Below are 16,392 nucleotides of genomic sequence, written 5' to 3' on the forward strand. Positions count from 1 at the left end.
GTGCTCCTCCAATAAATAACAAAAGAAGTGGGAAAGGTGACATGCATAACTTCTGTTTCATGAATTATCTATGTATGGTGATGAGATAAAGCAGTGTGGTATAGCAGACAGATGCAAGCATGGGAGTCAAGTTCACCTTGATTTTGATTTCAGCTCTACTGTTCATCTGCTCTCCAATCCTTTGAGCCTCAGTTTGTTCATGTGTAAAACTAAATATAATCGTGGCTACTTTATAATGCATTGCAATAAAAATAACATAAATTTTAATAATTGAAATATGAGCACAAAGTCATAGAAGGTTTCTCCAGTGGTTTTTTTTTTTTTTAATTTATTTTTGGAGTCTCCCTTTGTTGCCCAAGCTGGAATGCAGTGGCACGATCTCACTTGCTGCAACCTCCGCCTCCCAGGTTCAAGTGATTCTCCTGCCTCAGCCTCCCAAGTAGGTGGCAATACAGGTGCCCACCACTACAACTGGCTAATTTTTTGTATTTTTAGTAGAGAAGGGGTTTTGCCATGTTTCCCAGGCTGGTTTTGAACTCCTGAGCTCAGGCAATCTGCCCACCTTGGCCTCCCAAAGTGCTGGGATTACAGGCGTAAGCCACCACAGCTGGCCTCCACTGGTTCTTTAATTCTTCATCTAAAGTAGATTCAGGAGTCAGAGAGAATATAGAGCTCATCGTATCCAGCTCAAGCACTGCCCATACTGATCCATGGGCTTGGATTGACCTTCAGGCTGACCTAGACCCTTCTCCTTTCTCATCACTCTCAGAAGCAGTGGCTGCTCCTTGCAATGAATATTCACCCATGGTGAGGAAGAGCAATAATAACCCAGAGTCACATCTGGTATAGAGAAAACTGCATTCACTTTGGAGTCAGCAAGACCCAAATTTAAATTCTGTCTCCTTTACTGTCTCTGTGATCATGTTGAGGCTTTGCTTTTTTATCCTATGTATAAAAAAAAATAGCTTCCTTTAGAGACTTTTGTAAAAGTTAAATTCCATACGTGCTGTAAGCATTCTAGGCGTGGGGTATATTTTCATAACCCTTTCGCTTCCTGCCAGACACTGCCAATTGTTTCCTAACAGCTGCCAACTATTACTTTAAAAACACGCCTATTTTGACAAAATCAAGTTCTACCAAGAAATAATGAGGCAGAGTGACAACAGGCTGAAAGAAGAGAAGCAGGAGATCTGTCCTTTGCCCTGGGCTACTGGGAGGTGATCTTCAGGTCCCTCGAGTGCCCTGCCTGATGAGAATGTATTTTCTGGGGCTTTGTCTTTCAGGAAGTCCAAGAATGTGATTTGTGATGAAGACTTAGAGCAAGGTCATATCAGTTCTGACCTCCAAAGAAACTGATAATTAAAGATATTAGCTCTAACTCCAGGAAAGCTAGGGACTGAAGTTTAGCCACACAGGTAGTATGTTATTGACCTGAATAAAATTTTGGATACCAAAGGCTTGGGTGAGTTTTCACGGTTGGTGATTGTCTGTGTATATCATTACACACTGTGGCCAGGAGGAGGGAAGGCCACTCTTAAAGCCACAGGGAGAGGGCAACCAGAGCTCTACATTGAGCCCATCCTGGACTCTGCCCTATGCCTCTCTTTCCTTGGCTGATGTTAATTTGTATCTGAGCTGTAATAAACTTTAACTACGAGTATAGGAGCTGTCAGTGAGTTATATGAGTCTTTGTAGAAAATTATCAAACCTGAGGTGTTTACGGGAAACCCTTCAAACTTCCATTTGGTGTCAGCAGTGAGATTCGTCTTAAGGGAACCGTTTCCTCTAGCTTCACAGTTATTCTCAATTTCTCACCTTTCCAAAGAGAGGAAAAACGTCAAAAGGGCAAGGAAGTTTTCAAGGGATGCATGGAGATAGAAAAAAAAAAGACAGAAAAAGAAAAGGACAAATCAACTAATAGAAAAGATAGGTAGAAAAAGGACAAATGAATTTTTCTGAAAAGTTATGTGAGGACTAATAACGGATAGCAAGACAGCAGGACTAAAGAGGTAATTTCGGACAGTAAGCTGGGTTAGATACATAAGAATGTATTAGCAAGTTGCTAAAAAGTAAAGTCTCTAGGATCATACCCCCAGAGATTTTGATTCAGTAGGTTCAGAACTGAGCTCAAAGAATCTGTAATTGTTTTAAAGCACCATGAGTGATTCTGCCATGTTTGGGAATGACTAGTATATGGGAAAATCACAGACGACTTTAAATGTCAAGCTAAAGTGAATAAACTTTTGGTGGTTGAAATATTTTTCTTTGTACTCTTACCTAACTGGGAATTTCACCGCAGCACCATTGATGTCATCTGTGATATCGTGAGGGTGGAAGCGTCAACTTTGCAGCCAACAGACCACAGATTGGGCAGTGCCCAGGATCTCCTTATTGGTTCCACGGCGTTCTCTGCCAAAGATCCGTAGTCATCTGTCAGGAAATATTGACAATCTCACCAAAAGTGATATTCTCACAGTGTTTAGTGATTTTTACTTTCTTCTGTCTCTTGGCAGATCCTTGAGGGCTTTGATAATCAGGGCAGAGGCAGAAGTTACCCGTTTCCTCTGGGCCTGTCTGTTCTGAATGGTCAGTTTCCCTATAATCTTTAGACCCTTCCAGTCTCCAGTTACTTTGATGATGTCATCACCAACTTTTTTTGGAGACAGATCCAGAGGACCAATTTCGGGACTTTGGCAGATGTGGCATGTGTTTTCCACCAGTACACCTCAGGTATACAACTCTGATCTTCTTGGGGTTGAACTGAGGCAGAATAATAGAGAATGTTGGTGTGGGATAAACCTGGATATTGGACAAATAAAGTTGCACCTTGGCTTTCTTCAAGCCAAAAACTGGAAGCCGGACAAGTTTTTCTAAGCGCTTGTCCCATAGATTATTTCTTCTAAGTTTTTTCATTTAATACACAAGAACAGAATTGTTTATTAAAAATTAACTTATGATGTCTAAGTATGCCACATTTAGCAATGCAGAAAGAGTGTCCTTCAATTCCAGACCACTTGAGGAGGCACAGAAGGTATGCTTCAAGCTCTGAATACTTGCTTTAGCATCGTTCTCATTCTTCCTAGAGAGGGCATCTCTACCAATACAAATTTAGTTGATCTAAAGTAGAAACCAGGGCAGTCCTACATGACATAGCAAAGCTCTTAAGTTTAGAGTGATCAGTTTTCCCATTTCAATGGGATCTCAACTGTAGGATCTCCCAATAGCTAAGTACCTACAGTCTGGCAGTCCCATTTGTCAATGAATGACTCATAGTCTCACAGTGTTGCAATACCTGCCTCATTCTTCAAAATTACATTTTACAGCCTAGTGGCAGTTGCAATTTTGAAAAGAAATGTATTAAACTTTATCACACTAAACTTGTATGACTTCAGAAAGTATTGTAAGGATTAATGGATTTTAGGCATTACTTTTTAAGACTCTGTAAAGTATACCAACTGTAAGCTATGGGAAGGAGGAGTAAGAGCCTTAGAGCAGAGCTTGGCAAACTTTGGTGGAAAGGGAAAAATAGTAAATATTTTAGACTTTGTGGGCCATTCACAGTCTCTGTCACAACTACTAAACTCTGCCATCATGCAAAAGCAGCTACAGGCAATATGTAAACTTTATTTACAAAAACAGTTGTCAGGATGGATTTGGTACTAAAGCCAGAGCTGCCTGACCCCTGGCTTATAGAAATGAGGAAAATAGAAAAGTGTGAGAGAATCAGTAGACTCAGTGGACAAATTATTAGAATTGATAAGAGATTTTAGTAAGCCTGCCAGATATTGAATCAATTACAAGAATAATAGTATTTCTACACGACAGCAATAACAATAAAAGACTGCAACTAAAAATAAGATACTATTTACATTAGTAACAAAAATTATAGAGAATCTGGGAATTAACCAAGAGTGCACAATACTACTGTGGGGAAAAGTATGAAACTCTCATACAGGATACAGTGATTGATCTCTCTAAAAAGAGAAGTAGGCCACCTTAAATTTTCCCTAAGTTTTTCTGTAAATGTGATGCAATTCTGGGATAGTCCAAATAATGGATTCCCAAAGATGCCCACATGCTAATCCCCACAACCTGTGAATATGTGAATATGTCACCTTCCATGACAAAAAAAAAGAAAAAGATCTGCAAATGTGATTAAGATGATCAATGTTGAGATAAGGAGACTATATTGTAGTATCCAAGTGGGTATATTTAATCATCAGGACATTTACATTTCTTTTTTTTTTTTTTTGAGACAGAGTCTCGCTCTGTCGCCCAGGCTGGAATGCAGTGGCCGGATCTCAGCTCACTGCAAGCTCCGCCTCCCGGGTTCACGCCATTCTCCTGCCTCAGCCTCCCGAGTAGCTGGGACTACAGGCGCCCTCGCCCGGCTAGTTTTTTGTATTTTTTAGTAGAGACGGGGTTTCACCGTTTTAGTCAGGATGGTCTCGATCTCCTGACCTCGTGATCCGCCCATCTCCGCCTCCCAAAGTGCTGGGATTACAGGCTTGAGCCACCGCGCCCGGCCTTCATCAGGACATTTAAAAGCAGAGGGCCTTTCCCAGCTGTGGTCAGAGGGACATATGACAATGTCACTGGCTCTTAAGATGGAACAAGAAGGTGATGAGCTTAAGATATCTTCTAAAAGCTGAAAAAGGCAAGGAAATAGATTCTCCCTTAAATCTTCCAGAAGAGAACACAGCCCTGCAGGTGACTTATTTTTTATGCAAGTGAGATCATGTGGGATTTCTGACTTACAGAACTGTAAAACAATACATTTCTGTAAAGTTTGTGGTAATTTATCATAGCAACAATAGGAAACTAACACAGATTTTTTTTTTTTTGAGACAGAGTCTCGCTCTGTCACCCAGGCTGGAGTGCAGTGGTGTGATCTTAGCTCACTGCAAGCTCCGCCTCCCAGGTTCACACCATTCTCCTGCCTCAGCCTCCTGAGTAGCTGAGATTACGGATGGTCACCACCACACCCGGCTAATTTTTTGTATTTTTAGTAGAGATGGGGTTTCACCATGTTAACCAAGATGGTCTCAATCTCCTGATCTCATGATCTACCTGCCTCGGCCTCCCAAAGTGCTGGGATTACAGGCATGAGCCACCACGCCCGGCCACTAATACAGATTTTTATCAAAGTTCCAGTTGAAATGTTTTGCGAATTTTGTAATCTTAGTCTAAAATCTATAATGGCCACAAAAAATTAATTCAGCTTTGAAAAAGAAGAGTGAAGACAAGGAGTCATTCATTACCTGTATTAACATAGTATAAAGCGATAGTAATTACTGTATGAGATGTATGTAAAAACAAATAGCCCAATAAAATAGAGTACTCAGAAATATACTCATTTATGTATACATGCAGATTATATTTGATAAAGGTGTTCCACAAATCATCAGGAAACACAAGTTTTTAAATATATATATATTTGCACCCTGTACCTGCCTACCACAACCAGCGACTGCATGCACCATCAGGAGGCCTGAGAACAGGTCCGCCCAGCCCAGCTCTGGCCCTCCCAGTACCTAAGCATGCCATCCAGGTTTCTGGGGATTGCCCAGCTCAGTCCACAACCATTGGTACTTAAGCTCTTCTACTGGGATCTGAAGTCAGGCCCAACCAACCTACCACTACCTACACAGCTGGAAGGCATCCACACACAGGCTTGGGGATTCACCCACCCCACCTATCACAGCCATTGCCAACATCAGCATGAACCACTTGGGTCCCAGAAGGTTGGCCAACTATTGCTACCACCATTGCCCATACCACACACACTACGCAAGGGCTAAGAACCTAATCCCTCATCCAGCCCACCACTGTCATTTCCAGCACCCAAGCAAGCTACATGAAGGCCCAAGAATTGGCCTGCCTGAACCCACTAACACCAGTGCCAGCATATGCCACTCTGAAGCCCAAGGACAGGAATACTCAGCCCACTGCTGCCATGACTGGAGCCTGAAGACTGGCCCATGTAGCAGCTCAGGGCTCAGCAAAACTTCACCACAGTATCCACTAACAACCACACCCTAAGCCACCAAGGAAATCACAGACATCACTGATGCTATTTACAGTCGAAGAAATCATACAGAGAGTACACTACTACATATGCCAAGAAACAAAGCCAAAGCACCCTACACAACCAACACTATACATACAGCTTCAGGAAGAAGTCCTCCCCCTTTGAAAGCAAATTCAAAAAGTTGGAAGCAGTGACTGTTATACTAGATGTGCAGATATCAACATAGAGACACAGGAAATATGAAAAAAACAAGGAAATATAATATTTCCAAAGGAACACAATAGTTTTCCAGCAATCTATCTTGATTTTAAAATGATATTTAAGAAATTATAGAAAAAAGGAATTTAAGGAATTTAAACAATTTGAAATATTAAAGAAGCTCAGTGAGATACAAAAGAATTATGAAAAACAATAAAAAGAATTCAGAGAAACAGAACAATGAATGAGAAATTTACCAAAGAGATAGATATCATGAAAAAGAACCAAACAGAAATTCTGGAACTGAAGAATTAATTGAATGCATACAAAATATGTTCAAAAGCTTCAACAATAGACTACATCAAGCAGAAGAAAGAATCTCAGAACTTGAAGACAGGTCTTTTAATGTAAGCCAGTTAGACAAAAATAAAGAAAAAAGAGGCCGGGCATGGTGGCTCACACCTGTGATCTCAACACTTTGGGAGGCCAAGGCAGATGGATCACCTGAGGTCAGGAGTTCAAGACCAGCCTGACCAACATGGAGAAACCCTATCTCTACTAAAAATACAAAATTAGCTGGGTGTGGTGGAGCATGCCTCTAATCCCAGCTACTTGGGTGGCTGAGGCAGGAGAATCCCTTGAACCTGGGAGGCAGAGGTTGCAGTGAGCTGAGATTGAACCACTGCACTCCAGCCTGGGCAACAAGAGAAAACTCCATCTCAAAAAAAAGAAAAAAGAACAAAGAATTTTTTTTAAATGAGCAAAGCCTACCTGACAGATGGGACACCATAAAATGACTGAATATTCAAATATTTGGTATCCCAGAAGGTAAAGAAAAAACGAATTGATTATAAAACCTACTTAAAGATATAATAGATGAAAACTTTCTGTCTAGTAAGATATTTACACATCCACAAATAGGAGGCTCAGAAATCCCCAAGCAGATACAATTAAAAAGCTCTTCACAACATGTTATAGTCATATTGTCAGAAGTCACAGACAAACAAATAATTCTAAAAACATCAATAGAAAAGTGTCTAGTCAGTTATAAGAGAATTCTCATCACACTAAGAGTGGATTTCTCAGCAGAAACCTTACAGGCCAGAAAGAATGGGATAATACATTTAAAGTCCTGAAAGAAAAAAACTGCTAGCCAAGGATATTATACCAACAACGTTATTCTTCATACATGAAGGAGAACTGATGACTTTGCCAAACAAACAAGCTGAGGGAATTCATCGCCACTAAATTGGCACTGCGAAAACCCTTTAGTCCTGTGCCTGAAAGCAAAATAATAATATGTACCATCATTAAAATATATATATAAACCACTGGTGGAGCAAACACACAAACAAAGAAGAGAAAAAACACAAATATTACCATGACAAAAATCCACCAAACAACAACGACAAACAATAAGAGAGAAAGAAACAAAAAATAAGTACAGAACCAGAAATCAGTTAATAAAATAAGAGGACTATGCCCTCACATATAATAATAACCTTGAATGTAAATAAATTAAGCCTGCCACTGAAAAGCTACAGCCTGGCTGAATGAATTTTAAAAATGACCCAACTCTATGTTACCTACAAGAATCTTATCTCACCTGTAAAGACACATATAGACTGAAAGTAAGGGAATGTAATGTAATATTCCATGCAAACAGAAACCAAAAGTAAGCAGGAGTAGCTATACCTATATCAGGTAAAACAGACTTAGACCAAGTGGACCTAACAGACATTTAAAGAACATTTCGTACAACCAATACAGAATACACATTCTTCTCATCGGCACACAGAACATTGTCCAGAATAGATCATATGTTAGGACACAAAACAAGTCTCAACAAATATTTAAAAATAGAAATCATGTCAATTATCTTTTCAAACCACAATCAACAAAACTAGAAGTCACTAACAAAAGAAACTTTGGAAACTTTACAAATACATGGAAATTAAATAACATGTCCTGGGAGAAATTAAGGATGAAATTTAAAAATTAAATAACCTGCTCAAGAAAGAAATTAAGAAGGAAATTTTTTAAAAAATTTCTTGTAACAAATCAAAATAAAAACACAACATACCAAAACCTATGGGATACAGCAAAAACAGTGCTAAGAGGAAGGTTAAAGCAATAAACACCTACATCCAAAAAGTAGAAATTTTTTTTTTAAATCTAACCATGCACCTAAGAAACTAGAAAAGCAAGAGCAAACCAAAACCAAAATTAGTAGAAGGAATAAAATAAAGATCAGAACAGAATTAAACAAAATAGAGACAAAATAATACAAAGGGTGAACAAAAAAGTTTGTATTTTGAAAAGATAACATCAATAAGCCACTTGCTGGAGTAATCAAGAACTCTTATATACTGTTAGTGAAAATGTAAATTAGTATAGCCACTATGGAAAACAGTGTGGAACTTCTCAAAAATCTAAAAATAAAACTACCATACAATCCAGCCATTTCACTACTGGGTATTTATCCTAAAGAAAAGGAATCAGTATAACAAAGAGATACAAGCACTCCAATGTTTATTGCAGCACTATTCACAATAACATATATATGAAACAAAACCAAATGTTCAGCAATGGAAGGATGAAGAAAACGTGGTGTGTATATATAAACGTATATATATACACAATGGAATACCATTCAGACTTAAGAAGAGTAAAATCATGTCATCTGTGTCATCTGCAGCAACATGGATGGAACTGGAAGTCATTATGTTAAATATTAAGTTTAGAAAGCTAGGCATAGAAAGACAAATACTCATGTCCTCACTCACATGTGGGAGCTAAAAAAGTTGATTTCATGGAGGTAGAGAGTAGAATGATAGATACCAGAGGCTGGGAAGAGTATGTGAGTGGGAGAGGGGATGAAGAGAGGTTGGTTAATGGGTGCAAACATACAGTTAGATAGAAGATATAACTTCTAATGTTTGACAGTGAACTAGAATGATTAGAAATGACAATAATATACAGCATATAACAAAGTAGCTACAAGAGAGGACTTGAAATGTTCCCAAGTGATAGAAATGATAAGTATTCAAGATGATGGATATCCCAAATACCCTGACTTGATCATTACACATTTTATGCATGTAACAAAATATCACATTACTCCATAAACAAGTAAAATATTATGGATCAATAAAAAATAATGTATTTGAAAAACTAACTTCTTTAAAAAATAAAACTGAATTCCTACATTACACATATAAAAAATTGATTAAAAACTAAATGTGTAAGAAGAAAAAAACTTTATATTAAAGTTAATAGAAATACAGGATTTATATGCATATATATACATATTTATAAAGCATGACTTGGTAAAACTTCAAAAGTAAAAATAATAAGGCATATGCATGATAAATTTGGTTGTATCAAAATTAAAGATTTCTATTCAAAGACATATAGTAAGGATGGTTCTTATAGCAAAAAAAATGAGAGAAGATTCTTATATGTCTTGGCTAAAAAGTGAATAATATTCAGAAAATACCATGTACAAATGTATAGACATTGTTAATTGATAGGAAAATGACATTAACTGCAATAGAAAAATGGGCAAAGGGTCTGAATAAGAAACTCCAAACTTAGGAAGTATGGTCAGCTCTCTGTATCTATGGGTTTTGTTTTGTAATTTTTTTTTGGTGGGGGGCGTCTACAGTAATTTTATTGTAACAGAGAAACCAGGCCTCAATAAGTCTACATGGTTAGAGCAGATGGTGGTTCTTTCCAGTGGGTGAAGGCTGAACCCAGCTAGCAGCATACCAAGCCTAGAATATCCTCTTTCCTGGTACCACCCTGCGCCACTGGACTCGCGGTGTGAGAGGAGTGGCTGTATACCACATTCAACAAAGGGAGGAGGTCCATCTGGGCAGAGACAGCATCCCAACCGGAGAAACTTACACAATCATTCAAGAGGATGCCTAGATAAAGTACAGTTTCCTACTCACCACTATTCTTTGCTAAGAAAGGGGAGGGTATGGCATCAGCAGAAAATTATGTTCTTCATTCTTAAATAAATCTCGATAGGATGGAGTTGATGGTCAGTCAAGCAGTGAATGGGATGAAAATCTGCAGTAGTTAAAAATGTTTGTACGTAAGGAAAAGAACAGCAATGACAAGGGAGAAAAAGAGAGCCTTCTCTTTTTCTTACATAAGACAGGAAACTACATTATTTTCCTTGCTGAAATGGCAGCAGCCTCATTGGTTTTCATAAAACATCATTTCTGCAGTGCGGCCTGTTGATGAGGTTGCTCCAAGATGGGAGGACAGACACAAGGCCGACTGTTCATGACAGAACTAGGTCTTCTCTCAAAGCCTCTAAGGTGTCCTATTTCTCACAAGGAACCTGACACTTCAGTTAAAGCTTCTGAAATACTGCAATGGCATAATTGACAGGTTTTTTGGTGCGATGACTTTCTTGCACATATAAACTCTTTGAAAAAAGTTGGAGATAAAAGGACAGGGGAGAGAGTTTGGTTTAATGTTCCAGATGCCAGCCACAGATGCCTCTGCCCTGTGTCACTACATGTTCTTTTCTGAGAAACATTTAAATGCTGAGTGTTACACACTGTGGTTGAAAGAAATGATCCACTCACCACCATCCACCTTTTCTCATCGTCTGTGTGAAGCTCTCAACAGCAGAGGCTGAAGACAGAAAGGTTGTCTCTGTTTCCTTGCACCAGGGACATTACTTGGTGACCTGGTGAATGGCATGGGCAAGGTAGCCCACGTTGCTGGAGGTGAATCCTGCCACAGAGATGCGGCCGTCCTTGGTCATGTAGATGGAGAACTCCTTGGTCAGTAGCTCCACCTGTTCAGGCTTTAACCCTGTGAAACAGAACATGCCAATTTGGTCAGTGATGTGTTGCCAGTTGTGGGTGGAACCCTCCTTCTTGAGGTCGGAGACCAGTTGAGTCCATATGCCAATGATGCGATCAGCCATGCCTTTCACTTCTTGCAACCATTGTTTTCACAAATCTGGGGTGTTCAGAATGGCAGCAGCAATCTGGGCCCCATTGAGGGGAGGGTTGGAATACATGGGATGGATCAAGATCTTCAACTGTGACTCTACCCTTTTGGCTTCATCCGCATCTTTGCAGACCATAGTGAAGGCTCCTACACGCTCACCATATAAGCCCATGTTCTTGGCATACGATTGGCAGAGACAAACATTAATGCCCTGTTCGATGAAGTGGCGCACAGCCCAGGCATCCTTATCACCATCTCCACTGGCAAAGCCTTGGTAGGCCATGTCAAAGAACGCAGAGATTCCTTTTCTTCGCCACTGTTGCTATTTCCTTCCACCGTTCCGGACGCGGGTCCACTCCCGTGGGATTGTGGGCGCAGGCACGCAGAAGAACACTCTGCGCTGGTATTTTTGAAATATCCTCCACAGCGCCTGTGAAGTCAAAACCGCAAGTCTTGGGGTCATAATACCGATAACCTCATAGCTGCATGCCAGCATCCATGAAGATGGGTGTGCGGTTTTCCCAGCTTGGTGTGCGCGGAAAGACATCTCGGCTGGACTTATCTCTGCAGGAAACTGGCTCCGATCCTTAAGGCTCCAGCTCCAGAAATGGTCTGCACAGTGAAAAACCAGCCACTCTTCAAGACTTCGCTGTTCTCACCCAGGGCTAGTTTTGCAGATGCCTTGCAAAATTCAGCCAGTCCCTCAATGGGCAGGTATTCCTTGTCCACACTTTTGGCGGCAATCTGGGCCGCTGCCTTGTGGACGATAGGCAGCACGTAAGGCTTTCCGTTATCATCCCGGTAGGCACCAACTCCCAGATTCATCTTTTTGCTATTGGTGTCCCTCTTAAAGGCTTCAGTGACACCCAGAATGGGATCTGGAGGTCCCATTTCCACATGGGTCCACCAGGAGCTGGCTCTGGCAGAGGCCGCGGCAGCGAGGCCCGGGTGGAAGGTGGCGACGATCCCGGAGAGGACGCGGCCGGAGTGCAGCAGAGCCACGGTGGATGGTAGGAGGGCAGTAGGACGCCGCGGGACGCAGCAGAGGGCGGGCGGACACACGCACAGGGAGCCAGCTCCTGTGTATGGGTTTTATATTAGTGGGTTCAACCAACTGAGGATGCAAAATATTCACATATAAAAATGAATGGTTGTGTCTGTACTAAACATGCACAGACTTTTCTTCTTGTCATCATTCCCTAAACAATACAGTATAATCAATATTGACATAGAGTTTACATTGTCTTAGGTATTATATGTAATCTAGGGATAATTTAAATCATATGGGAGCATGTGCATATGCTATATGCAAATACTACACCATTTTATATCAGGGACTTGAGCATCTGATGGATCCAATCTCCCACGGACACCAAAAGACTTAACTGTACATGAATACATAAAGAGACACTCAAACTTACTAGAAATCAGAGGCATGCAAATCAAAGCAAAGCAACATCACTTGACACCTATTGGATTAACAAAAATTGGAAAGATGGATAACTGATGGGGTGTGGAGACCTGGAATTGTAAACTGCAGCAGACCCTGTGGAGAGCATCTGGTACATTTAACTAAATTTTGTATAATCCAACCTGCAGTGTGATTCAGCAGTTCCACTACTAGTTAGATATGCCAATAAATTTCTCATGCAGACTTCTTTTTTTTGAGACGGAGTCTCACTCTGTTGCCAGGCTGGAGTGTGGTGGCACGATCTCGGCTCACTGCAACCTCCGACTCCCTGGTTCAAGCTATTTTCCTGCCTCAGCCTCCCGAGTAGCTGGGATTACATGTAGGCAGGTGCCAACATGCCCGGCTAATTTTTTTTGTATTTTAGTAGAGACGGGGTTTCACCATGTTGGCCAGGATGGTGTTGATCTCCTGACTTCGTGACCTGCCTGCCTCGGCCTCCGAAAGTGCTGGGGTTACAGGCGTGAGCCACCGCGCCCGGCTCTCATGCAGACTTCTAAGAGGACAAGTGTAACATTTATTACAGCATTATTTGGGGAAGTCTGGTGTTGAAGGTGAGGTTTGGCAAGTTCATTGCAAGGAGAATGGATAGATAAAGGTTGATGGATGCCCTTCATATGGTACTAAAGAGTAAAAGGAAGCAACGGACTAGATGTACATATAGTCACATGGATGAATCTTATAAACATAATGCCAAGTAACAATATTTTTAAAAACATATTATCTTATATGTAAACTAATAGCATTTACATAAGTTGAAATGTACACACATAAAAAAAAAATGCCTTTTCCAAAAGCACTTATAAACAAAAAGACATGAGAATAGATGCTTATGTTGAGAAGGAAGAATACAAAATGGGTACTGGTGATTAAATGGAATGAATTAAAAGTATTGATTGAATGAATGAAGAGCAGGGATTTTACTGGATGAATGATGATTCAGGTTCCATTAACGTACCTTCTGCATTTGAGCACAGAAAATAGGAACAGAAAATTTGAATGGCAAGCAAGGAATTATGTGAGCTCTTCCTCCAAAATTTACGTCATATAAGTTGAAAAATGGGTGAAGCATAAGCCGGGAGCATTTTTGCAATGCTTAAAGTCCTAATTCATAATTTTGAATTGTGTTTTTCTTAAATGGCTCCTTAAATGTAAGATTGTATTTTAGCAAAGTCAGTAATGTTTTCATATTCCTATCGATGTGATCTACAAAGGCAAAAACAATTTTTAAAGATTAATTTCTAATCTTACTTTAATTCCTAAACTAGATTTTCAGTGGATATGTCTTTCTGTGACATTAATTGCTACAAGAGAATATAGACATTTCCCCATAAATAAATAAATCAAAAATTATTCTTGACCTCAGATATTTTTACAGACTTTTGACCAGTTTGTTCTATTTTATATAAATTCACTTCTTACACAAATTTGTACATAAAAGAAAAAATTAGAAATTCTCTGTATTTGACACTGATCCCTTCTGGTTGATTTTTTATTTCTTGAAGGAACTAGCGGTGGTGCCTTGCAATCATAGCTCACTGCAACCTCAAATTCCTGGGCTCAAGCCATCCTCCTACTTCAGCCTCCTAAATATCTGGGACTACAGGTGTGTACCACCATACCTGACATATATATATACATATATATACACACACACACATACACACACACATATATGTATATGTATATTTGTACAGACAAGATTTGGCTATGTTGTCTGGGCTCATCTCAAATTCCTGGCATCAAGCAAACCCCCCACCTCAGCTTCCCAAATTGCTGAGATTAGAGGTACCAGCCACAACTGTTGGCTTTGAGCACACTTCTTTATTTAAAGGTAATCTTTCTCTTGAAAATATTTGATTTCAAACAAGTCAATTTCCTGATTTTTTTTCCAGGAATTTATTTTTCACTGTTTCATTTATGCTTAATGCTGTTTTTAAAATTCTAGTTATTTTCAGCTATTCTTACAAAAGATGAATAGCCACAGGGGTTCACCAAAAAGAAATGGAATGACGTTTATCAAAGATAATCACATTCATTAAAATTGGAGATACTGGTTTTACAAAGGATTATGACTTCAGTCCTTAAACATGACTATTTTTAATACTGAGATTTAGGCATTAGAATATAGGGAAAAAACATTTGTCAAAGAGTTTTGAAACTGCAATAATTCTGCTTTCTTCAATGAATATCTTGACAGAATCCTCTGGGAACAAAATGTCTAAGAGCACAGATTCTATGACAAGGACAAATTCTCACACATTCTCTGATTATTCTAACAAAATAATCACAGAGAGAAGAAAAGGAAAGAAACATCTATTTCTTCCAAGCAGTTCAGATCTATCTTCCATGATGCTGACTACCATTGTGGGGAGGGGGCCAGAGTGAGGTTGTTTAATCAAGTTTGATAATGAAGCAGTTGTCACTACATAAAGTGTAAAATAATATATAAAATATTAGGATTCAGATTCTAAAGGTAAATCAAATATGCACTGCCTGATTATATAATGAGACCTTTTCCCTCCCTGTTTCTCTCCCTACCTGCCCCTTTTCCTTTCTTCCTTTTCTTTATAACACTTGCAGAATGATACCGTAGGGAAAGACCAAAATATTATCCCTAGATGAATGTGAACATATTGTATGACTGTGAGGAAGTCACCAACCTTCATGGATTTAAAGAACACAGTTTTGGTATATAGTGAAATGACAAAATTGGACTAAAATTTCTTCTAAAGAGGCAATGGGTACTTTTGTCACCCTTTGGAATCTGAAATACAAAATAAAAAGGAGGAAGACTTAGCCAAAGCAATCAGGCAAGAGAAAGAAATAAAAGGCATTCAAATAGAAAAAAAAAAAAACAAAGGAAGGCAGCTTATTTCTATTCAAAGACAATATTATTCTATACCTAGAAAACCCCAAAGACTCTGCCAAAAGTCTCCTGGATCTAAACTTCAGTAAAGTTTCAGGATACAAAAATCAATGAACAAAAATCAGTAGTATTTCTATACACCAATAGCATTCAAGCTGAGAATAAAATCAAGAATGCAATATCATTAAAAGAGCTGCCAAAAAAAAAAAAGAAAAAAAGAAAAACCTAGGAATACATCTAACCAAGGAGGTGAAACATCTCTACAACTTTTTTAGCTCCCACATGTGAGTGAGAACGTGAGTCATTTTCTTTCTATGCCTGGCTTCTTAAACTTAATACTTAACATAATGACTTCTAGTTCCATCCATGTTGCTGCAGATGACATGATTTTATTTTTCTTATGTCTGAATAGTATTCCATTGTGTGTGTGTATATATATGTGTGTGTGTGTGTGTGTGTGTGTGTGTGTGTATACACCACATTTTCTTCATCCATCCATTGCTGAACATTTAGTTTGGTTTCATATTCTTCACACATGAAGGAGAACTGACGTCTTTGACCCAAACAAACAAGCTGAGGGAATTCATCGCCACAAAATTGGCACTACACAAACTCTGTAGTCCTATGACTGGAAGCAAAAGAATAAAATCTACCATCATTAAAAATATATATATATAAACCACTGCTGGAGCAAACACACAAACAAAGAAGAGATAAAACACAAATATTACCATGACAAAAAAAAACACCAAACAACAATGACAAACAATAAGAGAGAAAGAAACCAAAAATAAGTATAGAACCAGAAATCAATTAATAAAGTGAGAGGAGTATGCCCTCACGTATAAA

General features: G+C 39.2%; 1 pseudogene across 1 annotated transcript; it reads right to left on the reverse strand.

Annotated features, from left to right (window-relative positions):
• Window positions 1–4,542: 4,542 nt before the first annotated feature.
• LOC105520014 lies at window positions 4,543–12,282 on the reverse strand (annotated as a pseudogene). The gene is made up of 2 exons (XR_001003062.1): window positions 10,426–12,282; window positions 4,543–4,570 (listed from the first exon to the last, which is right to left on the reverse strand). The product of XR_001003062.1 is annotated as an aspartate aminotransferase, mitochondrial-like (transcript).
• Between the last annotated feature and the right edge of the window lie 4,110 nt (window positions 12,283–16,392).

Source organism: Colobus angolensis, unplaced genomic scaffold, assembly GCF_000951035.1.
Source record: "Colobus angolensis palliatus isolate OR3802 unplaced genomic scaffold, Cang.pa_1.0 Scaffold369, whole genome shotgun sequence".
In the NCBI taxonomy this organism is placed as follows: domain Eukaryota; kingdom Metazoa; phylum Chordata; class Mammalia; order Primates; family Cercopithecidae; genus Colobus; species Colobus angolensis.